A 24,593-nucleotide genomic window follows, 5' to 3' on the forward strand; every position below is an offset into this window, starting at 1 on the left:
CCAAGTTAAAACGATTTTAATGTCTTTCAAAATCAGAAGAAAACTGAATATAATATTAATTACTCTATAATCATAGATCCGGGCTGGATTGTATTTGTCATTACACCAACACTGTCATAAAATACCATTTTTAATATTGTTTTATGGAGGAAGGGACCTATGAAGGCGAAAGTGCCAATGGCCCACAAAAGTCATGACATGGCTGTGTTTACAGTGAGTAAATCTTTTGGAGTAGGAGAGGGGATAGAGCCATTGAGCTGAGCAGAGGCCTCCATGCCTGTAATCTTGGCCTCATGCTCTGGTCTGTGGTTAGAATTATTTTTAACCTTTCCAGTATCGTTTAGATGTTGATAGGGTTGCTTTGGGGCAAAAGAAAATTTTGCTTTGCTGTCTCCTTTTTCTTTTGATAATGATTTATTTTTAATTGTAATATTTTTGCAACATAAAAATCATTTTAAGTGGACAATTCTTTGACATTAAATACATCGACAATGCTGTGTAACTTCCACCACTGTCTATTTCCAGACTATTTTCATTATCCCAAACCAAAACTTATACTCATTTAACAATAACTTCCAATTTTCACTTCCCCCACCCTTGGTAACCACTGTTCTACTTTCTGTCTCTATGAATTTGCTTATTCTAAGTAGTTCATTTAAGAGAAATCATAGTTGTCCTTTTTGTGTCTGGCTTATTTCACTTGACAGGATATCTTCAGGGTTCATCCATGTTGTACCATGTACCAGCACTTCATTTCTTTTTATGGCTGAAAAACATTCCATTGTATGAATATATCACATTTTGTTTTATCCATTCATTTTTTTTTTTTTTTGGTCATTCTTTTTTATTTTTTAAGCATTGGTATAAGTCTAAAGAAAAGAAAGCGCCTTATTTTCCTTCATGGTCATTTAGTCAAGTGACTCTAAGATCAGCTCCTCCCTCAGAATACAAGTCAGTGCATGTTACTCAGTCCTCCAGTATGTGAAAAGAAGATAAGAAGGGAGACAAATGAGTTGATGGTTGGAATCATGTGATTTTTGCAACATTACCTTGATGCAAATTTGCCAAATCTGATACGGTGAAAAAAATTGATAGCTTTTCTAATGTCCAACTAGTAAGTTTGTATTTTTTTTAAAATTTCAGTTTTATTAAGATATAGTCACATATCATACAGTCATCTGTGGTGTACAGTCAACTGTTCATAATACTAACATACAGCTGTGCATTCATCACCCCAATTTATTTTTTGAACATTTTCCTTATACAAGAAAAAGTAAAAATAAGAATAAAAAGTAAAAGTAAAAAAGAACACCCAAATCAACCCCCACCCTGTTTTTCATATAATTTTTAAAAATATGGAACACTTCACAAATTTGTGTGTCATCTTGCGCAGGGGCCATGCTAATCTTGTCTGTATCGTTCCAATTTTAGTATATGTGCTGCATAAGTGAGCACTCCATCTTCTTTTATTCATAAATTGTTCCCACTCAAGCAGTTATATAAATATTTATTGAATAATTACAATGTGTTGGGCACCATTCTAGCCACTTAGGATACATTAGTTAAGAAAGAAAGAAAACAAACAAACCAACAGAAATCTGTGCCCTCTAGACCAGTGATACTCAAAGTATGGTCTGTGATCCAGTTAATGGATTTATTATTTTCATTTTAAATTAATAATATATCTTCCTGGCTTACATTCCAAATATTTGTGGGGATTTTTCTACATTTCCTTTTGCTTGTTATTTCTTGTGGTTTGGTCATAGTAGAAAGTCTGTAAAATTTCTATCATTTAACTATCCTAAGGACTTGTATTAAGGCCCATTATAAGGTCTATCAAGATGAATATCCTATCTACATTTGAAAAGAGTGTGTATTCTACAGTTCACTGCAGTTTTCTATTAAAGTCCATTAGGTCAGAGTAGTTTGAAATGTTCAGATCTTCTAAATTCTCACTGATGTGTTGTCTGGTGTTAAAATCTCCAGCTATGATTATAGATTTGTCTTTTTTTATTTTAAATCTTTCAGTCTCTGCTTCATGCATTTTGACACTCAATTATTTGACACAGAAGTACTTATGATTGTTACAAATCTTCCTGATGAATTGACATCTTTATGTCTTGTATTATTTTTGTTTTGAGAAATTGCCGATATTAATATTGCCACTTCAGTTTTCTTATGCTTACTGGCTGCATGAGGTATCTTTTTTCTGCCTCTAACTTTTAAACTATCTGGTATTTCCAGTTTGTCTCTTTTAAACAACATATAGCTCACTGTTGGTTTTTCATCCATTCTGACAGCCTCTGCCTGATATGGTTGAGTTTAGGTCTACCATTTTGATATTTGTTTTATGTTTTCCAAAATGTTTTGTTTTTCCTGTTTCTTCTTTCTTTAATTCTTTTTGGCCAATTTATCTTTCATTTTTTTTTTTTTTTTTTTTTTTTTTTGGTATTCAATTTTGATTTTTATACTGACTTTTTTGAGTTATATCTCTTTATACTTTTTTTTTTTTAGTGATTGTTCTAGGGATTACTATATCATCTTTAAATTACCCATTCTACTTATATTTAATATAGTACTATTTCTTGAAAAATGTAAGAAACTTGCAGCAGTATTTTTCCATTTACCCCTTTCCCCCATTCTTTTTTGTATTTTTGTCATATATAATACTTGTATGTATGTTATAAACTATACAATACAGTGCTGTAATTTTTTCTTTATGAACCATCTTTTAAAATAGAAGAAAAAAATGACATTATTTATACCAACGTATTTGTCAATTCCAAGCTTTTTATTCCTTCCTATAGATTTGAATTTCCATCTGGTGTCTTTTCCCTTCAACCTGAAGAATTTCCTTTAGCATTTCTTGTGGCACAAATCTGCTCCTACAAATATACTTCTCATTTATCTGCAAATGCCTGTTTTCGCCTTAGCAATTTAGAGGATATTTTCACTGAATCTAATTCTGTGCTGATAGTTTCCAGTCCCACCATCCGCCTCCCCTGGCACTTTAAGATGTTATTCCATTGTCTTCTGGCTGCCATAATTTCTGATGAGAAGTTAGCTATAATTCATATCATTACTCCTGAATGTTTACTGTGAACTATTATTTCCTCCTGGCTGGTCTCAAGATTTTCTCTATATGTTTGGCTTTCAGGAGTTTGATTTTTCACCCTGTTTGTAATTTCATTATGTGTTGTTTGTTGACCCTTAGTATCTGTAAGTTTGTTTATTCAGCAAAATTTTGGGAAAATTCAATCATTATTTCTTTAAGAATTTTTCTGTCCTGACTATATTCTCTTCCTATTTTGGAAATATAATTATGTATATGTTAGAGTGCTTCATAGTATTCCTCAAGTCATTGAAGTTCTGTTCATTTATTCAATCTTTTTTTCTATTTTTCATTGGGTTGGATAATTTATATTAGTATGTTTTTCAAATTCTTTGCCTTGCTTATTACATCTTCAGTATTTCTATCAAATCTATCTAACTTTTTATTTTAGACTTTGTAGTTTTCAGTTCTGTAATTTCCATATGGTTTATTTATTTCCCATTTCTCTGTTAATATACCCAATTTGTTTATTCCTTATGACCATATTTTCCTTTATTCCTTGAACATATTTAGAACAGCTGTTTTAAAGTCTTTTCTGTGCTAATTCCAACATCTGGGTCACCTTGATTTCATTTTTTACTTACTACTATTTTCTTGACTTTCTGTCTCAGTTTCCTTCTTCCTTGCATGCCTAGTAATTTTTCCTTGACTTCTGGACATTGTGAATGATACATTGTAGAAATTTGACTTTTTTTTTTCTTCATCTGAAGATTGTTGATTCTGTTCTAGCAAGCAACTTACTTACCTAGACTCAAACTCCAAACTCTCTCTCCTTTGGTGCTGCTGAAATCACTGCTCAGTCCTTTCAGACTTCTTGTTGCTTTACTCCTGGGCCTTGTGAATGCCAAGATAGAGATCAGCCAAAGTTTGGGGCAGAATTTTTGCTCATATTTCAAGGCTCTGCCTCTCTGTGACTCCCCCATTTTCCAATATCTGGAAGCATGGAAATTGCATCCTATTATTCCTCAAGCCTCTAAAACTACATCTTTCAGCTTGACTTCCAGCTTCCCCAGTCCAAGCAAACTGGGGAGTAGTTTCCGGTGAAAAGCTACATAGATACAATTCTAACCCAGCATAGTTCCTCTCTTTAAAGATTTAGCTCCCCTACAATTTTTCCCTGTTTTTTGTTGTCCTCTAATACCTTTAAAAAGTCTTTTATATTTCATTCACTGTTTTTAATTATTATATATGTGAGGGTTGGTCTCCTACATGCTACTTTGCCATTACTACAAATGGAAGCCAGTGTTTGACTGATTTTTTATATTTCAAACTTTAAGAATAATTCTTCAGCATTGGGATAACTGTTTGTATCAAAATCTTTTTACATTCACCATTTTTTTACTTTTTTCTAAAATAGCTGAATATTCTTATTTCTGTATTATAAACCTGATTTTTGTTTGTGTATGAAATATGTGAGTTTGAGAATGTGTCTCTTGGAAAGCAAAAGGAAGTTCAGAAAGAAAGGAAAGGAACAATATATTGTTGAAAATATTTGCCCAACCTTTTGATTGATGAAATATTTTTTTTCTTTGGGCCTTAGATCATATTTATCTAACCAAACATTTTATCTCATGGTAATTTCTTAAAAATAACATTGATTTAGAAATGAGGAAACCTGGATTTGAGGGTTAAATATTCCATACACTATCTCTGTGACCTTAGGCAAGTTATTTGTGCCTCAGTTTTAATCTAAAAAAGAAAGGATTGAACAAAATAATCCTAAAGTTTCAATTCGTAATCTCATAAATTTATCAATCCCATCCTTTGACTTTGCTCTTAGGCCAGGTGTTCCAGTGTTATCTTTAAATTTTTTCTTTGCACTCTTCTTTGTTGCTAATTGGGTCTTCCTTCTAGAACCCTGCCTTTGCCTTACTGGTAGTCCATCCATCATCCCCTCCCTGTTGCTTATTTGCCACCTACCAATCATTACTGTATTCCGACTGCTAATCCAAACTGTAAATACTTTGACTTACTTATCTGGTATCTGTAGTACTCAGATCTAGGGGCTCTGTGTCTTCTCAGATACCTCTTGACAATTCTAATTAACAAAATTACTTGTTAATGGGAGAACATAAGACCAAATTTGTGTTTTAGGAACTGGACTATTTCTCCCTTGTACAATTGAATACTTGCTATCCCATCTCACCCTAATTTGAAGAAAAAAAAAAAGCACATATAGAATTTTCTACATTTTATTTTAAAAAGTATTTTCCTTTTTTCTCTAGTTTGAAATATTGTCTAATATTATAAAATTGTGTGTTATTTTTAATGTGTCAAGATTTTACGCTGTTCTGTAATAAGCATTATGACTTCCTGGGAGTCCACAACGTAAAGATCTGGAGGAATCCCTGAGCAAAGAGAGTGGTTCTCCTTAAAAAATTTCAATGACTAAGAAAAAATGCAGAATTTTTTCAATTATATTAAAAATTATATCTACAAATCTTAAGAAGACCTATTATGCTGACTTGAGGGAATTTTTTTAATTGAACTGAACTTACAGTTTAATTTAAGCCTCTGAGGATTCTTGCCAATTTATTCGGGAGTCAAATGTTTTTCTATTGATTGTCAGTAAATCAAGTTAAGCGTCTGTTCTTGTATTGATAGAAATTAAGAATAGTGCCCTGATATTTGTATTACTGATAAGGAGTTAAGGTTGCTCAGAAAATCCTACAGAGAAATTTAAACTGTTCTCAGGTTCTGTATTAGCTACCAGATTAGTAATGATGGCAAAGTAATTTACCAGAGACCCAGAGGTTTTACTTTCCTTAAGAATAAAAGTTAAAGGAGTTAATTCTCTTTAATAATTAAAGAGAATTGTTGTTTAATACACTTAATATGTTCTCTATTGTACATATATTTGTGAATTTGGTACTACTTTCTATGTTCTACTTCTGAAGAAAGGCATATATAATTTAGAGCAAAGCTAAAAAAAACAAAGACTCCTGATTGCCAACTAAGTACCATTTCATTAATTTAATCTTGACTTTTCTAAATATTGGCTTATCTTTCTTCTACCTGTTAGCTGCCCTCTGCCCTTTTCATAGCTTCAGGCCCTGTCTATTCCATATTTTCTAAGGTTTAATTGTCTTCTCAATACTTTCCTATTCCTGCTATTCTGAACTTTAAACATTTCTTACCCTTATGTTTTCCCAGTCTGCACTATCTTTCTTACCATTTGAAGCCTTGGCATCTTTTATCTAAATCTGTAGTCTCAAGGATAAAAAGTAACATGGTTTTTTTGTTTGTTTTGTTTTTGTTTTGTTTGCTTGCTTGCTTTGCCCACCTTTTCTAAATTAAGCCACTAAAGATGAATGACTCATTATTCCTAGTAAACTTACCATATATTAAACAAGACAACTTTAACATGTTTCATGTAATCATTAAAGTGCTATTTGTAGGTAGTCTCGTGTGCATGGGTTTCTTGCTTTTCTCAGTTGATTTTATTTTTAATCAACTATTTCTCAATAACTATTCACTCAATTTTATAAATATTCTTTAAGGGACAAAAAATTACATAAAAACATATTTTAGTGGTATTTTGGCCATTTGTTAAAATTGGTGTGTGTATGAAAATTTTTTTACATAGTTTAATTAATTAACTCTTTTCTTTCTTTATTGGTTTAAGCATTTCAATGCCACCTTTAAGAGACCTTACTAGGCAGAAGATACAAAAATGCATAATACATGGTCTTAGTCCTCAAGAAATAAAGTATATAAATAAATACATGGGTGACCATGTATCTTGGTTTGCTTGAGACACTGATGGCGTATGCCTATTTTCTGGTTTACTCATATATTGTTTCTTTTATATTTTAAAAACTGTCCTTGTTTGAAAAATAAATTATATGGTAATCTATTATATTTGAAATAAAACAAATAACTTTTCAATCACCTAACACAGTTATTCAGAGTATGTAATTACTTACCTATAAACTGATTGAGATACATCATTTTCAGGGGAATTCATGCATGAAGTAGAAATTTTCACCTTCTTTATAGTAAAAGGACCATTTCCCCCCATTCATTCTGTAGATACATATTTGTGATCTTCATGAGACCAACTATTCTGCTGCTATTAAGAGGTATTTTTAAGGCTTGTTTACGACTTCTAAAATTTGCAATTGCAAGACTACTACAGGAATAATTACTAATTCCACATTACATTTTTTACCTCCCCTCCATCAGATGAAATATATAAACACCACAAATTTGCATCAGTTGAGGTGTTCAGACTAGTATGTCCTCCCCAAAGAATACTTTGTCATTTAAAATAAATAATTTAGAGTTTCCCAGCAATGAAAGTGGCACTTTCTTTTCTGAGAGATTAATTTACATAAAACAACTTTCAAGTGTTTGGTTATATATGAAAATTAGAACAATGTAGTGAGTTCTGTGATGGAGGCCTATATGAAGTGTTGGAGAGAATAATGGAAAGAACTCAGACTTGAAATTTTTTCAGGAGGCAAAAGAGGAAATAAGAGGAGGGTGCTCCAAGGAAAGGGAAGAGCACGTGCAAAGGTACAAAAGAGAGGAAGATGATGCTTCAGAGACCTGCCAATGCCTGGATCCTGGGATGTATGTGAGGGAATAGTGGGAGAATGGCCTAGTGGGGCTCACCAGGAGAGACTATGGTGGCCACATCTTCCAAACTTCAGATTGCAACATATGAGCAGACAGAGATGTCTTCTGATTTGTGAATTTATTTACTAGAAAATTCTGATGGGATATATTTTAAACTACATTTAACTATATATTTAACAAATTTCTTTTAATAAAGAAATTTTTATGATATTGGACTATTAGATGTAGTAGTCAACATTGGTATAGCTCAAACCACTTCCTTCAGCCAAATACAAAATATCAAGTCAAATGAACTTGAGAGACAAATGAGAAATCATTTTGCACATTTATAATTTTTAGCATACAGCATGGGAAATCTTAAGACACATTGACTTAGCATCCTTCTGAGAATACCAGTCCATACCCAGCAGTAGAGGATATACAGAGGAGAGACAACAAGTAGTTTCAAAAAATACCTAAATGGTGAGTTGAAGTTGGAATTAGGGAACATGAGAAGAACAAGCAGAAGAAATACTGGAAATGACTGCTAAAGTTTATTTCAAATAGGGGAAGTAGCACTCTAGAACTTTGGAAAATGACAGTAGCTAATACAGAACATCTTGACACACCACAGCCCAGGACAGGAACAGTTCTCTTGAGAAAATGTCTCATGACCTCAATCAATGAGTCCATTTACCAGGAGTACTCATATTCCAAACTTCCATGGGGCATTTATTAGGAAGAGCAGATATCATCGCCCTTGCCCACATTACAGAGACAGAGTTCCAAGAAATAGTTGACTGAGAAGGTTTAGTTTCTTATGTATGACATTTTTCTGATCATAAAAGTTAATACCTGCTTACTATAAAATATGGAAAAAATCTAAAGAATAAAAAAAAAATAGAAATCAACCCAGAGATAGGACCAGTAATCTTCAGTCTTATACCTGTGATATCCACTGATACATGTAGATACGAAAAGAAACAAGGAGCTTCCTATAAAATGTGTAGCTCTTGTATTTAGTATTTGAAGCAAACCTATAAAAGTAATGGGGCACTTTCCTACCTCTACCTCTACTCCTGCCCTACTCTGTATTAGATATGCTACTTTTTTGAAGATGAGGAAGGAGTGAAAGCTTGATCTGGGAAGAACAGGCTAGAGGAAGAAGACTGAAAGAAAGAATAGGTGACATTGCTGCTATTGCCCCTGAAGCCCCAGGGCCTGGGTTTGAGCATCTGTGATAGGGGTGACAAAATCTGATGCAACTAAGCCAAGCAACTTCATAAGGCTTTAGGAACAAGCAGAGCTCTTTGGAGACCGGTGAAGAAGACTCCTTTACCCCAAAGCAGACAGCCAGTCTACCTGCCAGATCCCAGCAATATACCTGTGGCATGAGACAGGAAGTTATGGATGCATTTGGAGGCAGCACCCTGGGTGTGGATATTGGTGTTCTCCTGGCAGGCAGTAGTAGCAGTGGGACATCCCCAAATGACTTTGCAAGAAGCAGATGTGGAAAATTGGAGCTGCCACAGGAGAACAATAGGCTGGATGGATGTGGAAATTGTAGCTAGTCAGATGGATTATGAACTTGTTCCTCTTGAGAAAAGCTTTGAAGCAGAGCAATTTTCCTGTAAGTATATTTATATTTTAGCTCTTCGTTCTAATAAATACTGATTTCCTAAAGCATATTTTCTTCTTGGTTCATCAGCCATGAGAACCCAATAAATGGGAAACAGTGATCTGTGCAATGCTTCAGGAGTCCACATATTGGGTATTACGTGGTTAAATTATAAAGTCTTCTAGTTTAGGTGCTGCTGCTAGGAAGATATTTGTCAAAGTCAAACGAAATTTAGTGCGTTCACGTTTTTTATGCAACATGTGATCTCTTTTCACTTGGGCCCAATGTAAAAGGCCTCACTCTGTTTCAAAATGTGTAGACAATGAAATGCTCGTTCCGTTATCCAGTGAGGCAGGTTAGGAATTAAATAATGTCCTCCATAAAAGGTATGCTCACGTCCTAACCCCTGGTCCAGTAGATGTAAACCCATTTCTAAATAGTACCTTTGAAGGTGTTGCTAAAGTGTACCCAAACTGAATGAGAGTGGGGTTTAATCCAATATGGCTGAGTTCTTGTAAGCACAGGAAACTGGACACAAAGAGGAAGCCATGGCAAAAGCAAGAAACTAGAAGTCAACAGAACCCAGAAGAGAAAGGTGAAGACAGTGCCATGTGCACTGCCATGTGATGAAAAAGCCAAGGAACCGCAAGCAAGCCTTCTAGCCTCTGAACATGTGAGCCAAGACACTCCCGTTAATTAAGCCAATCCATGGTATAGTATTTGTTTTAGCAGCCAGGAAACCAATACAGGCAGAATAAGGAAAATCAACTGAGCACAGATCACTCAATGCAGAGAGATTGACGTGAGCAATAGCACGCCCCACACAGTCATACAATTCTTGGGTAATAATTACCATGAGACATTTTGCAGCTGTAGTTGAGGGAAAGAATCCTCCTTAGTACAACCACAAAGACTCAGTCTTTTCTGCAAATATATGTAAGCTACAGAATATAAGGAGTCAGCTTTCTAGGGAAGACCTACCTGGGAAAGCACAAAGAAGAGCAGCAACACAAGAAGAAGAAAAGAGACTATAGCAACTACTCAGTGTGGAGGTGAGAGATTTAGTGCCCCACTACATTTAATTTATTATGCTAATTTTTAGCACAGTAAGCTAAATAACTCAGCTCCTTTGTTTCTGAGTTCCATTTCCTGCTTGGCTTGTGCATTTCTTAGGCTGTGCCCTTTGTTCCTTCCCAAGGTTGTACTTCAATTTGCTGGATTTAGGCCGAGCTACATCACCTAAGTGGGGAATGTGGGTGGAACTGTCTGGTCCCTGTTTCATTGTCCTTACCCGCAAGGCCTATTTAGTCTCCATTGCTTCAGTGCTGCATCTGGGGAATAGAAATATTTTAAATGCTGCCCGTTTTCTGTGTGTCCAAATGTACCCCACACTATTTCTTTTTTGGGGTCCTATCTTCTCTGAACAATGCTGCTAAAAAGTCAGGTAGCGGGTGGCTCCACAGGATGTTCCATTTTCTTTCCCTTATTCTTCTAGCCTAGGAGAGACTCATTCTAATCAAGGGAAGGGGTTGGATTGGGAAACAACATCCCTCTTCCAAAATATTGGAGTATATGTTCACCCCGCTTTGTTCTTTAGAGAAACAAAAGACACAAAAGCTTACATGTCTTTCTGTTTTCACCCTAACACATACTTTTCAGAAATAACTACCTGTTGAAATATGGGAAAAGGAAAAGAGAAGATTCAGAGAGACCAAAATAACATGTAAGTCAATATCTCAAAATATGTTCTAGTTATAATTTTTGGCTGTGTAATTATTTGTTAAGGCAGATAACTAAGCAATGCATGCTGTTTTATTTGGTAGTTTGGTGGGTACCCAGGCAAGGCTTGCAAAACCAGTTTCAGAAAATACAGAGAAATACGCTATTGGACCTGCCCACAGCCCACACCCTTTGCTCACAATCTGAACATTATGAAGTAACATAGCAGGGAGAAGCAGGTGATGTGGTATGGTGCAAAAAGCACTAGTGCTGCTGTTAGAAAAACCTGCATTCCAACCCCTTTTTTACTCACTAAGTATATGACTTTGGGTAAGTCATTTATTTATGATTGTCACGTATCTGTACAGCAAGCTCCTTGAAAGAATGTATCATGATCTTTCTGTCCCCAGAGATGAATACAATTCTGCTACATGCTTGGCAGGTAATATATGTGGAATGAATGTACACATTTAACGTTTCAGAACTTTAATTTTTTCATCAGAACAACGTGATCGTATCAGCTGCTTTTGGAAAGGTTTTATGAAAACCCATATAAATAAGCCTGAAACCCTGGAAAAAGGCATTCAATAGATGAAAATTTCCTCCTTCTCTTCTTTTCTCCTTTCTCCCCTGCTTCTCTCTCTTTCCTCCCTTATATTCAGTGAGTACCCATAATCAGTGTTTGTTTTTTTTCCCCCACAGTGGGCACGGTGTCTCCCCATTTATTGACACACAGTAGATACAATCACCGCTATAACATAATAGTGTAAATAGAAACTGAGTGTCTAATCTGCTAGACATTAGGCTGCTGACTTGACAACTACTTTGGATTAAGAACGCTCCCCCAAACCTTCCCCCACCTCCCAATATCTTGATGAGCCTTTTACTTTACTGCCACTTACCCAGGTAAATTAACTGCTGCTCTCCTTGTTTGGATCAAGTTAATTCTTCCCTTTAATGAAACCTGTCTATGTCCCCACTAAAGTTTCTAATCCATCGTTCATCTATACTCAGTTATTTAATTTCTTTTCTCAGCTTAAATTTTTTCTTGTATACTTTCTCAGTTTTGACAAATCATCCCGAAGAATGATACTTTGTAAATATGATTATATGGTTTAAGATTTATATGTATGCATTTCATTTATCATATCAGCTGAAATCCCTAAGGGATGAAACATTGAGTAGATAATGCCCATTTCTATAACCTAGAGCAGTGATTCTAAATTGTTACAGAAATAAAACATCTTTTCCCACAGATAAATGCCAATTATATTTTTCTAAGTTTAGATTTATAAACATAATTCAATTTATATTTAGTTTATTGTAAAATCAGTCAATGAGATGAGTTTTTTTGATGAATACAAAGACTTGAGTTGGCAGTTTTGCCAGTTTTACATCAGTCTTGGCAACATATTTATTTCTCTATTTCATTTGGTTCACAGTTTGGAAAGATCCTGATTCTTACAGGATAAGTACTTTCAAATGGTACTTGCTGTGTTATTTGTACTCATCATGCAATTGTAGACACTCTTCAAATAATTAGGAGGTTGGAGAAGCGAATCTAAGATCCACCTACAAACCAGTTAATCTGGCACCCTCTAATATCTTTTGAGGAAATGTTCACTATAGTTTTATAAAATTGTTAAAAGATTCTTAATCTAGAATGGGAATCAAATATTCAGCATTATTTTCTTACAACGTCTTTGTTGACAAGTTATACCTAAAGTCACTTGAAAGTTCATTGCCTAAAATGTTCAATGTTACTTGCTTTGGGTTATTAAATTGAAAACAGCCATTTGGGAAAAACATTAACTTCAGTTGTCTTTGATAGGCCTTGTTATGCTGATAAACATGTAGTTGTAATGATAAAAATGGCTACCTTTCATTGGTGATACATTCTGTGATAATTATTTTACATTTGTGATCTCATTTACTCCCTATAAAAAGGGTATTGTTATCTGCAGTCAACATTTGAAAAGAGGATTTTTAAATTGCTCCAGATTAGACAGCTGGTTTCAAGAACTAGGTATTCAAACACAGGTCTCTGTGACTTGGACGCTCAAAAGCACTGAGGGGTCCCAAGATGGCATCATCCACAGTTTGTGCCCTGGTAATGGCAGCCCGTGTTCACTGAACAGAGGGTCTAGGATGTACTTTTTATTGTTTGTTTACTAAAAACAAACCTTCAGTATTTATCAAAGAATGCATAGGGGGAATATTTTATTCACAACAGTCTTTCTTTGAGAGAGTACAGTTTTTTTGTTTTATTGTTTTTAAGGAATGCCTTGGAAAGTCTTAAAGGGGTAGAAGTGGAACTCTTCTCAGCACCTGGCTGGTCTGGCTCCAAATCCTAAGAGGAGAAAACAGTTCTACATCACTGCTGGAGAATGAGGAGGTGAGTAAGTATAGAATAGAAAGAATTTTCTCTTTTTTTAAATCTCAACCAGTGGTAGCTGATAAACTTAATTTTTCTGTTCCTTTTTTTTATTTTATCTGCTTTCTGAACATAATGTAAGATAATCTGAATGGTCTTTCACTGTGGCCTTTAGAGTGCCCTGTGTCAATTTAGGGGTTAGGAGCATTTAATATGGTAGAGGTCATGGTTTGAACCCAAGAAGTCAGATTCCAGATCCTGCCTTCTTGGCTCCTACTCTGCTGGGTTGTCTTCCATGCTGATGAATGTATTGTTTCTAATAGCCTTCATTTCTTAAGGGTAAAGAACTATTCAGACTATTCAACATCACCCAAGTTTTCTGACACTTGTGGTGTCCATGCAGAAGCTGAAAAGCCACTAGTTAAAATGTAGAGGAGATTCCTTTTTTGGACAAGAAGTTTGATTGGAAACTTCTTTGAAATACTTTGAAAATACTTTGAAACCAGTATTTTAATACTGAGGCCTTTAACCTCTGAGATTCATAGACTCTAAATTGGATGGGTTGCAAAGAATCCATGAACCCCCAAAATAATAAGCAAAATGTTATGTATGTGTTTAACTTTTATGTATGTATATATAATTAGCTTTTACCATATTTATTACTGAAAAAAGGATTAAGAATTAATTTATTCATTGATTTCATTGATTGTAAATACCAAACTCAAAGGATAATATTTTCTATGAATTATTAAGCAGTCATAATATTTGGGAAAGATTATAATTTAAAATGGGTTAAGATCTTTAATATTACTAGAGTAATAGATAATATAACATATAACTATATAAATAAGATGTATAAAGTAAGTGATACATAGTGACACACACATCATGTTTGTATGGTGTGTTTAGTTTACAAAGTGCTTTTTGCATATTCTATCTCATTTAATCCAGCAACCACTCTGTGAGATGAATGGCATTATTACCATTTTACAAATAAGAAAACAGAGGTTATAGGCCATGCCAATTCACTTGCTATTAAGTAGGGGAGCCAGGACTCAAACCCACGTCTATTATCCAACTTCAGCCATTTTTAATATTAACATTAGATTCGTCTTTCTATTTCTTAACCTTTTTGCAGCTTCGATGAAGAATAATAAACAATACACTAAATTTATTTAAAGCGTTTAAATTGATAACTTTTGATAGATATACACATCTTCAAAACTACTACAATCAAGATAATGAACATAGCCATCTCTCCAAAATGTTTCTTCATGGACCTTAGTAATCTCTCCCTCCTGCCCCCATCCCAAGGCACCCACTAATCTGCTTTCCTTGACTGTAGATTACTTGCATTTTGTAGAGTTTTATATAAAAGGAATTATGCAATATGTATTCTTTCTTTTCTGCTTTCTTTTACTCAGTATAATTACTTTGGAATTCATTGACATATTAGCATTTCATTCCTTTTTATTTATGAATAGTGTCTTTTTATGGACACACTAAAATTGGTTTATCCATTCACCCGATGATGGACATGTACAATTCTTTGCATAGAAATGTTCTTTCATTTCTCTTGGGTAAATAGGAGTGGAATGGCTTGGTCATATGGTGTATGTACAGTCAATCTTTTAAATTATAGTCATTCTAACAGGTATGTAGTGACATATCATTGTGTTTTGAATGTGAATTACTCTAATGAATAATGATGTTGAGTATCTTTCATGGTCTTATTTGCCATCTCCGTATGTTCTTTGGCAGTGTCTGTACAAATATTTGCCCATTTCTTATTGTGTGGTTTGTTTTCTTCTTATTATTTTTTAAGAATTCTTTATATGTTCTAGACATATGTCCTTTATTAGATATATGATTTGCAAATGATTTCTCCTAGTCTGTGATTTCTCATTCTCTTAACAATATCTCTTATGAAACAGAGGATTTTAATTTTGATAGAGTTCAGTTTATCATTTTTTTTCTTTTATTGATCATACTTTTGATGTCGTATCTAATAAATCTTTGACTAACCCAAGTTTTGTCTAATCACAAAGATTTTCTGTGTTTTCTGCTAGAAGTTTATAGGTTTATATTTAGGACTATGATCTATTTAGAGTTAATTTTTGTATTTGGTGAAAGTAATGGACCAAAGTTCACTTCTTTTTATGTATGGATATCCAATTTTTCCAGCATCATTTATTGAAAAAACTCTTTCTTCACTGAATTGCTTTTGCATCTTTGTTAAAGATCAGTAATCAATATGTGTGTGAGGGTATTTCTGTTCATTTCAATAGATCTGTTTATCTTTATGTCAATTCCACAATGTATTAATTACTGAAGTTTTATAAGAAGTCTTGAGAACATGTACTATTGATCCTCCAATTTTTTTTCTTTTTCAAGTTATTTTGACTATAATGTTTGCTTTGTATTTTCATGAATGTTAGAATCAGTTCATTAACTTCTATCACATGAGCCTGCTGGGCTCTGAAAAATATAGTTGAGCACCTCCTTTTTTCACTTTACTAATTTGTATATTTACAGTTTAACTTTTTGTCTGTAGACTCTTTATATGTTGGAATAAAAATAACTGTTTTTATCCAATATAGTAAACCCACTGTCTAATACAATTACCAGCAGATAATATTCACCTTATAAATGTTTGATTTAATAAATAAACAAATATATAAAATTCCAGCTGTACTAGGGGAAGGGGGGACGAATAAGTTGTTTATGTAATGCATAGTAGTTTTAAAATTGAAATAGAAGTGAAAAAATAAACGCAGAAGGAAATTCAAGAAAGACTTGCAGAAGTAATTAGCTCTTGCTTCAACATAAGGAGGGAATCCAGGCTTCCCAAAAATAAATACAGCATGTAATACACCAGGGTTTTGAAGATTATGTTCTGGCCGTTTTTAATTTCTGCCTTTGTATATTCTCTCTCTCTCTCTCTCTCCCTCTCTCTCTCTCTCTCTCTCTCTCTCTCTCTCTCTCTCTCTCTCTCTCTCTCTCTCTCTCTCTCTCTCTCTGTCACACTTCCAAATCTGATATTACAAATACTATATTAAGGAGTCTAAAACTCATTAGCCAAATAACTGTGTTGATAAGGGTCATTGGAGACTAGACAGACTGCCAAGTATGACTGTAACTGAAATTGAACAAGATGACTTCTAGGTACCTTCTAAATCTGTGTTTCTTTCTTTACGTGGGTGATCCAAGGGGAAGTGAGCAGTCCTCTGGATTGCATGGAGGGTGCTCTATGTCATTTACTGTTTTCATCTTACAACTGAATACGTTCACACAATTTTTCCTTTGATTTGGTGATCCTCCAAAGGATTACTACTCATTTAAGATGTTATTATTTTAGAAGCATTTTACATGTTAAATGCTGTATTTGTTACTTTTTAAACATTAATTTTCCATGGCTACAAACAGAGGCATTGTTTTAAAATAATTCAAGGTTGGGGCAAAATCAAATTACCAAAATAATAATTGTACATATGAAGTCTTTCAACTAATGTATCAGTGTTCCCAGAAAACAAAATAAAACAAACCACAACAATCACTGCCTTTTTGAAGCTAATTCTTCCATGAAAACCATGATGGGTCAGGACACCCTTGTGTATTTTTATACCTGCCCATCTTGATATAATGTCTAGAACTTTTTCTTGCTTTAATTCTGTAAACATTCTGTCCTTAGAGTGCTTGTTTTGATGCAATCAAATCCATGGCACACCTGTCTCTGCAGATGAAATGTGTGAGTCATTTGGGAGGAGGGTGGTTATATTCACTCTTGGAAGACACAAAGGATAATTTATGAAATTAGGTTTTGATGACATAACATGATGTCCTCATGACTGAAAAGAACACAGATGACCTGAAAGGGGTCATCTCCTCTACGCTCACTGAGGGACTACAGAGCCATTAAATGCCAAATTAAACTCTAGAGTCAGTGTTGCAGGGTTTAGACAGTAGTCGTAAAGTATCTGTAAGTAGTTGTATCGAGTATTTGTAAGAAATACCATTTAGAATGTTTATTCTTTGGCTGCTCCTATGTGGCTTCATATCAACTTACTGAACATGTTTGTGCCTTGCTGTTCTTCACTTTTGGAAATTCGCTTTTGCCTCTTGTATGTGTTCTGTGTTTTAGGGACACAACTCTAAAGAGTATCTGAGCCAGTATTGGATTTTCACTGTGGTCTTGGATTTTCACTGGAAACTGGACTCTTCATTTTATCACTGAGTTCTTTTCCTAGCTATACTCTGTAAAGGGAGAAAAGCATAAAAATGAATGGTAAGAGCCAACCCTCGGATGGACCAGGGCAAAGAGAACACAGTGTCAGGATGGCATTTCATAATGATAAGGAAAAAGCAGTTTGCTCATCTAGGTGAGTGCTTTATCCTCTAGAGTGTATAACCTGAAGAAGGTAAATTACTTTTTCCTGGTACTACTTGGTATCCAAGAAGAGGTAATTTACTTCAGAATGTCATGACACCCTGCTGCTATGAAAGTGGTTGTATCTCTGGCTTGCTACAAGGAGTGTGCTTGGCTCACAGTCGAGCTGATCCTTTCATAAATCACCCAATCCAAGGCTGAGATGTTTCAGAGCTTTCGAAGCAAGTGAACAAATGAATAGATACTTTTTTTTAAGAGGATACATGTTTTCTGCTCCTCCATTGGTTGTGTTTAACTGTGCTGTTCCCTTGGAAACAATTTCTTTTAAATTCTAAAATGTTTAAAAGGAAAGTAAACTCTTTCCACTGGTGCATAGGACTAACTTCAGTCCTACACATGCTTCACAGCTGGATGCCAGGGGCATGCCGCCTTCTGCTTGCTCTTCTGTGGTCCCACATCTGGAAAAGGGGGTTTTGTCAGTTGAAGACCCTGGGAAAAGCCCACCCCATTAGAGAGGGTTTAAAAACTCATTGTAAACAAGAGAGCAGCCTATAAACAGAATGGTCTCATTTGAACTCTTTCATTATGAAAAGCTGGGATGTCATTACTTTTGCTACATCTTTTGAGACAGAACTTTATGGAAAGTAACACTGAGTGTTGCTATTCATTCTTAGGCATTTTTGAACAAAATAGTAACATTACATCAAGCCACTCAAACTGAGTGTCTAAAGCTCAGCTTTGGCACATCTGTCTTTCACAAACTGATGGAACTGCATTGCCATTTTCCTCCATAATATATAAGAAACTCAAAGGGAACACGATTGTGTACATAGGTGGAGGGTGGGGGTATCATTTGTTCATTCATTCATTCACCAAATTTTTATTGGGAACTACCATGTGCTGGATACTGTGCTAGATGCTGGGGTTAGAACATGAACAATACAAATACATTCCTAGTGCTGGCATCCTGGACCATCTAGTCTGGCTAGGTACATGGGAACTAGGTAGAAAATCATACAAAATCTCAGTTGTGTTGTGTCCTATAAAGGAAAAGAAGAGAGTGCTATGGAAAAATGTAATAGGGGGTCTTATCTTAATCTAGAGAGTAAGGTGGCAGTGAAGTCCTCCCTGTGTAAACTGTGGACCTAAGAATGAGTGGGAAGTAACAAGGATAAGAGGTGGGAGATGAGAATTCTCAGTACAGAAATTAACTTGGACAGAGGTGATGAGAGAACTAGCTTAATGTACTCAGAGAACTAAAGGGAGCCAATTTAATTGGAAAAAATCAAGGGAGGGAATAATGACTCAAGGTAACATGTATTTATTTGTTTGTTTAATGAATGTGTATAGCATGAATTCTGGGCCAGAAAGAAGCGGTTCAAAGTGCTTTACAAATACCAATTTGTTTAATCCTTATAATAATCCTAAAAGGCATATAATATTATTTTCACCTTTGTATACATGCAAAAATTAAGGAGCATAGACTTCGGTAATGAGAGCAGGGAAGATATCATCCAGGGACTGAAAAGCCATACTTAAATATTTAAGACAGGCCAATGTAGTGATATAGTCTGTAAAACTAGTGAAAGTTTTAAGATGATAGAGACTATACAGATTATATGATAGCATTGGGAGTGTTTATGCTACATATGTATAGCTGGTTGAGAGGAAAAGGAGGCAAAAGATTCCTAGTCATCAAGTTTTGATCTTTTAATAGCAGAAATTTTTGGTAGTTTCCAAATAAAACTTTAAGAAAACCTTCACTCCATTGTTATCTTAAACCACTGAGGACCCCAAGCCCTGATGAAAATCACTAACACCCACTAAGAGCCTTCTCCTAAAATCATGATCCGAATTTGTAATAAGCTGTTCTTTGACAATTTGTGACACCTAATAGCATTTTCTGAGAAAAGAGCAAGAGCTTTGAAAGCCATTGTCTTTACTTCAATCCTACAGTCTACTTTCTCCATAACCTCCTATTCAATTTATTACCTTTTGCTTTCCTATATTCTCCAAGTTTGGCTTTTCCTAAATCTTGTCCCAAGTTTTCTGTTTATTTTCTCCTTCTGGTTCATTAATGGACATGTGACATTGCACTGTCTTTGGAGCTGAAGAAATCTGTGGAAAAAAATTTGTGTGTATAGGGTGTGTGTTTTTGTGTGTGTGTGTAAATGTATGTGTATATGACTCTATCACAAATTTATTTATAAAACATGATAATAGGCAAACTAGCTTTCCTTTCATTTAATGCCCTCTACTTTTCTAACCAGTATGAAATCTGGAGGTAGATTCTCAGGTCCTTGAGTATGTGCTCTGTGCTCTGTAGAGTGGGAGAAGGGCTCTATAAAGTGTCAGTTCAACTTTTGATTCCGTCGGGTAACTTCTTGGACTCCAGTAGCTCAAAAGGTTGGACAAGATGATCTGAAAAAATCCCTTCTAGCTCTAACATTCCATGGTTATGTATTTCTGGAAAAATTCTAATTTATGATAGAATTTTAAAAGAAGAATATCAGTTTTAATGAGGCTGAAACATCTTTGAATTTTCCAGAAAAGACTGGCAATATGAGGATGTCAGATAAAGCAGATTGTAAGGAAAATTGTCATATTTTCACAACAAAAGTACCTGTGAGCCAAAAGAGATAATTAACACTTCTGTAATATTATGTTCTTTTCTCCAATCAAAAAGTAATAATTGAGAATGGGAGAAGGATAGGAGTGTATTTCCTTCCTCAGGGAGTTTAGGCAACATAATATAAGTTACTGTTCTAGTTTGCTAATGCTGGAGAATGCAAAACACCAGAGATGGATAGGCTTTTATAAAATGGGGGTTTATTTCGCTACACAGTTACAGTCTTAAGGCCACAAAGCGTCCAAGGCAACACATCAGCAACCGGGCACCTTCACTGGAGGATGGCCAATGGCATCCGGAAAACCTCTGTTAGCTAGGAAGGCAGCTGGCATCTGCTCCAAAGCTCCGGCCTCAAAACGGCTTTCTCCCAGGATGTTCCTTTCTAGCAAGCTTGCTTCTCTTCAAAACATCACTCCCAGCTGCACTCTCTTTTCTCTCTTTGAGTCAGCTCATTTATATAGCTCCACCAATCAAGGCCCAACCCGAATGGGTGGGGCCACACCTCCATGGGAACATCTCATCAAAATTATCTCCCACAACTGGGTGGGACACACTCCAAGCAAATCTAACCAGCACCAAAACTTCTGCCCCACACAAGACTACAAAGATAATGGCATTTGGGGGACACAATACACTCAAACCGGCACAGTCACCTAGGGGTCAAACAGCAGACCCAGAAACAGTTTCACACCTCCAAATTCCGGGACTCATAAAGAAAGATCAAAGAGTCAATCAGCTTATCCTGGGAAGGCTAGATGAGTGTAGTACTTCTGATGCCACACTGCTCAGCCTCCAAGCCCAACTTACATGTTTGCATTGATTTCTTTTGCTAGTTCTACATCATTGGCACTGTAAACATTTAGTTTCTGTTTCTGGAATTTAGAAATTTCAAAGGGATATAATAAGGAAAAAATATAAAATAAGGGAAAATATGCTTTTTTCTGACCTAAATGGCAGTGACACTGTGAGCATAACCTATTCTGTAAGAAAGCTGTGAGCTATGCTCACAAAAGATGAGGACAAATACGAACAAGTGAAAGAAAATGACCTAATGGAAATATGCCAGCATGGTGCAGAATAAGTTCTAAGAGAATTGGAAAACATTCTCAACATGACATTATTTCAGCCCAAGGAAAACCTGAATAGCATGAGTTTCGCTTTGGGCAGAAATATGTAGCCCCAAGAGTGGCAGCTCTCAGAGCACTGCTTCTGAATATCAAACTGGGCACTAAGGTGAGAAACTTAGCTAGTCTAGCACAAGGTCTCTACATTTTTCAAGGGCCTCTATTGTAAAAACTGTTTAAAGTACATGAAATTATAAAGAAGAATGTAAAAATGTCGTAAAACCTCACATGCAGAAAGATAATGCCTCATCACACTTTCCAGTAGTGCAAGGATGAGAGTTAGATGAGAGGAGGGATAACAGTTCTGAGGAAGGGAGTGAAGAAAGTTAGGATGGATTTGGAAGTGAGAGATGAAGGTGAGAATAAAAGGACCTCTGTTCATTTTGTAAATTAGGACATATGCTATCTGTGGTTTCACTGTTACTTTCTGACTCTTTTTCCTACCACTAAACTGTAAGCTCCTTGAGGGAAGGGACTGTGTAATTTACATCTTTAATTCCCCAAGGACTATTACAGTAGCTGTTACAAAATAGATTCCCAAAAATTATTTGTTGAATGGTAATAGGCAGGTAAGTAGATGCTAAATTTAAAAACATGATAAAGACCAGAAGGAACTGAGGCTTGTTAGAATGTATTAATGACAATGAAAAGACTTGTAAAGATTGTTGGGGATTAGGGAAGGATAAAGAGGGTAGACACATAGCTGTGTTCCCTAATGAAAGGTAGATGGAATACCAGCTGTCTCTCGCTTTTGATTCATCAGTCTTCATCAAGAATCTTAAAATGAAAAAGAGCAGAACAATCTTTGAAAGTGAAGACCCAATATAAGAACACTTCAGTGATTTAACGTCCTGGAAAAATACACATATGTGGAAGTGCTTGAAGAATCACAGAAAATAGAAGTACCGGAATTCTGTAGGGGAAAATGAATCCTGGATCTTATGGTCTAGTTACCAAACTTGACTATTTTCTGCAAAATTCTAGACTGGATTATTAGGCAAAGCCAGATGGACTTGGTTGAATCCTGGCTGTACCACTTACCAGCTGTATAACTTTTAATAAGATACATAACCTCTCTATGCCTCAGTTTCTCATCTTGAAACTGGAATATTCTTAGTACATAGGTTATAAAGATGATGTGAAGTTTAAATCCTCTTACAGCATGTACAGCATGTCAGCTATGTAGCAAAGTCTCAGTAAGACTGAATATTATTATTATTATTATTATTACTAACACTTTAAAAGTAAGTGATTATTACCAGGGAATAACTCTACTTAGAATAAATCATATTTTACAAACTTATTTTCCTTTTCTTAAAAAAAGTTTTTAGATTACTTATTCAAAAGCATTTCATAGATATGTCTAGATGACAGTAAAGTCCCTTGACAAAGTCGTTATGACTGTCCTCGTGTGGAAAGAGACGGCATCATTGTGCAAAAGATGTTTGACTGGAATATAATATATTAAGAGGGCATGTGGCTCAGTACACATTCTGCCCTTAAAAGCCATACAGAATACTAGAAAAGTTACAGTGAAGATTTTTGCTCGTTATAAAGAACTTTTTACTAATTAAAATTTCTTGAAAATTATTGACTTTTGAAGTTGAACCTAAAGGACCTTCCAGTCCTGAAGTTTATATTATAACTAGAAGCTGAGGCTGAAAGAAATTGACATAAAGGCGAACAGCTAGTGTGTGGCATAACAGAGCCTTGAACCCACATTTTATGGTATCAAATATGCTTCTAATTACCTTCTGGCAAGGAAAGTCAGAGTATAGATACTACTTGTTTCTCCATTGTGGATACCATCTATAGGTGGCAATTTCTTCCTCAGTCAGTAATACAAAATCAAGGTGCTCAATGGCTGACCATAGTGGCAAAGGTAGTGAGGTTATCTTGTTCACCTGTCCAGCCAAAACATGAAGTGGACTCTAATAGTATTTATTGAGGGGTTTAGGCAATTTTCTTGAAGCCATACAGAAGCATCAGGTCTAGAGCATGTGTGTGGATCAAGCAGGTTTCCTTTGTATTTTAACACAAAGCACAAGGCTTCACTCGCTGGGTCATGGATTGCAAACTTGTGGCATTAAATTTAAATGCCTGTAGGTTGGGCAGGCCTTCTTTGGTTTGAGAGAGACTCCAGCACTCCCTCTCTTTCTGCCACTTGAATTCATTTGAGTTGTGGTCCCTGACCTGACACAACTCCAAAGTTCCACATGGACATGTCTTCACTTCCAGACATTCTCTTCATATTCAGCATCTCTTATTTTTAAATTTCTCTATGTGAGTTTTCCTACCCCTACCAGCTTTTCCCCATAAGTACCACTTCTCTTCACAGAGGATAGCTTCTATTTCTATTGGGTTCTGAAGATATTTGAGAAGGGTGGAGTCTGTTCTCAGGGCTTTCTATTTTGAGGAATAGGGAGTCTTGTGACTAGTAGAGGGGGGCATGTAAGAGTGAGAGGGCTTTAACTGTACTTTTCCTGCAATATCCAAAATCAGAGATACTTTACCATAATATGAATTATTTCCTTTCTGAAATTACCTTCAATTCCATATTAGAAGCTCATATTTTTCAACTTAATATTATGTTGACACCACTTTTGGGTATAATATAACCCTGACCTTTGAATGTTAAGAGTGCATTAGCCTTCTTATTGCATTTGATATGTTTATAAACTTTGTTACATTAGCTGCCAGTGAATGGCCCTGGACTTAAATTGCTTTTCTGTAATCTTAAATTTAGCTCTGGACTTCAGGAAGTGATGAAAGGATTTTTTTCTCACCCCCAACTTCTGTACTAACTTATTAAAAAATCCCAAAACATTTCTTGAGTGCCAGTTATGCTTTGGGCAATGTGTTATTTATCTCTGCATTCCAAGTGTCTTAAGACAGAGCTCCTGCGCTGGAGGAGATGACAACATTTCTGTGGTTTTTAGTTTTATGGGAATCCAATGAAGAATAAGGTCAACAAGAACTGGAAACATCTGAGAAAACCTCATGTATCAACTGAGGATTCTGAGGACTCTGTGGGATGTGGATGCACAGAACAGATAGGGAAGATGTTGTA

At 35.3% G+C, this 24,593-nt stretch overlaps 1 long non-coding RNA gene and 1 other non-coding gene across 2 annotated transcripts; one reads left to right on the plus strand and one right to left on the minus strand.

Moving 5' to 3' along the window:
* Positions 1 to 1,349: 1,349 nt before the first annotated feature.
* LOC119538969 lies at positions 1,350 to 1,455 on the minus strand. Its single transcript, XR_005217746.1, has one exon. It is a non-coding gene; the product is annotated as a U6 spliceosomal RNA (small nuclear RNA).
* Positions 1,456 to 9,862: 8,407 nt separating this feature from the next.
* On the plus strand, positions 9,863 to 13,465 carry LOC119538325. Its single transcript, XR_005217541.1, has 3 exons — positions 9,863 to 10,342; positions 10,950 to 11,013; positions 13,288 to 13,465. It is a non-coding gene; the product is annotated as an uncharacterized LOC119538325 (long non-coding RNA).
* The last annotated feature ends 11,128 nt before the right edge of the window (positions 13,466 to 24,593 follow it).

Source organism: Choloepus didactylus, chromosome 6, assembly GCF_015220235.1.
Source record: "Choloepus didactylus isolate mChoDid1 chromosome 6, mChoDid1.pri, whole genome shotgun sequence".
Classification (NCBI taxonomy): Eukaryota; Metazoa; Chordata; class Mammalia; order Pilosa; family Megalonychidae; genus Choloepus; species Choloepus didactylus.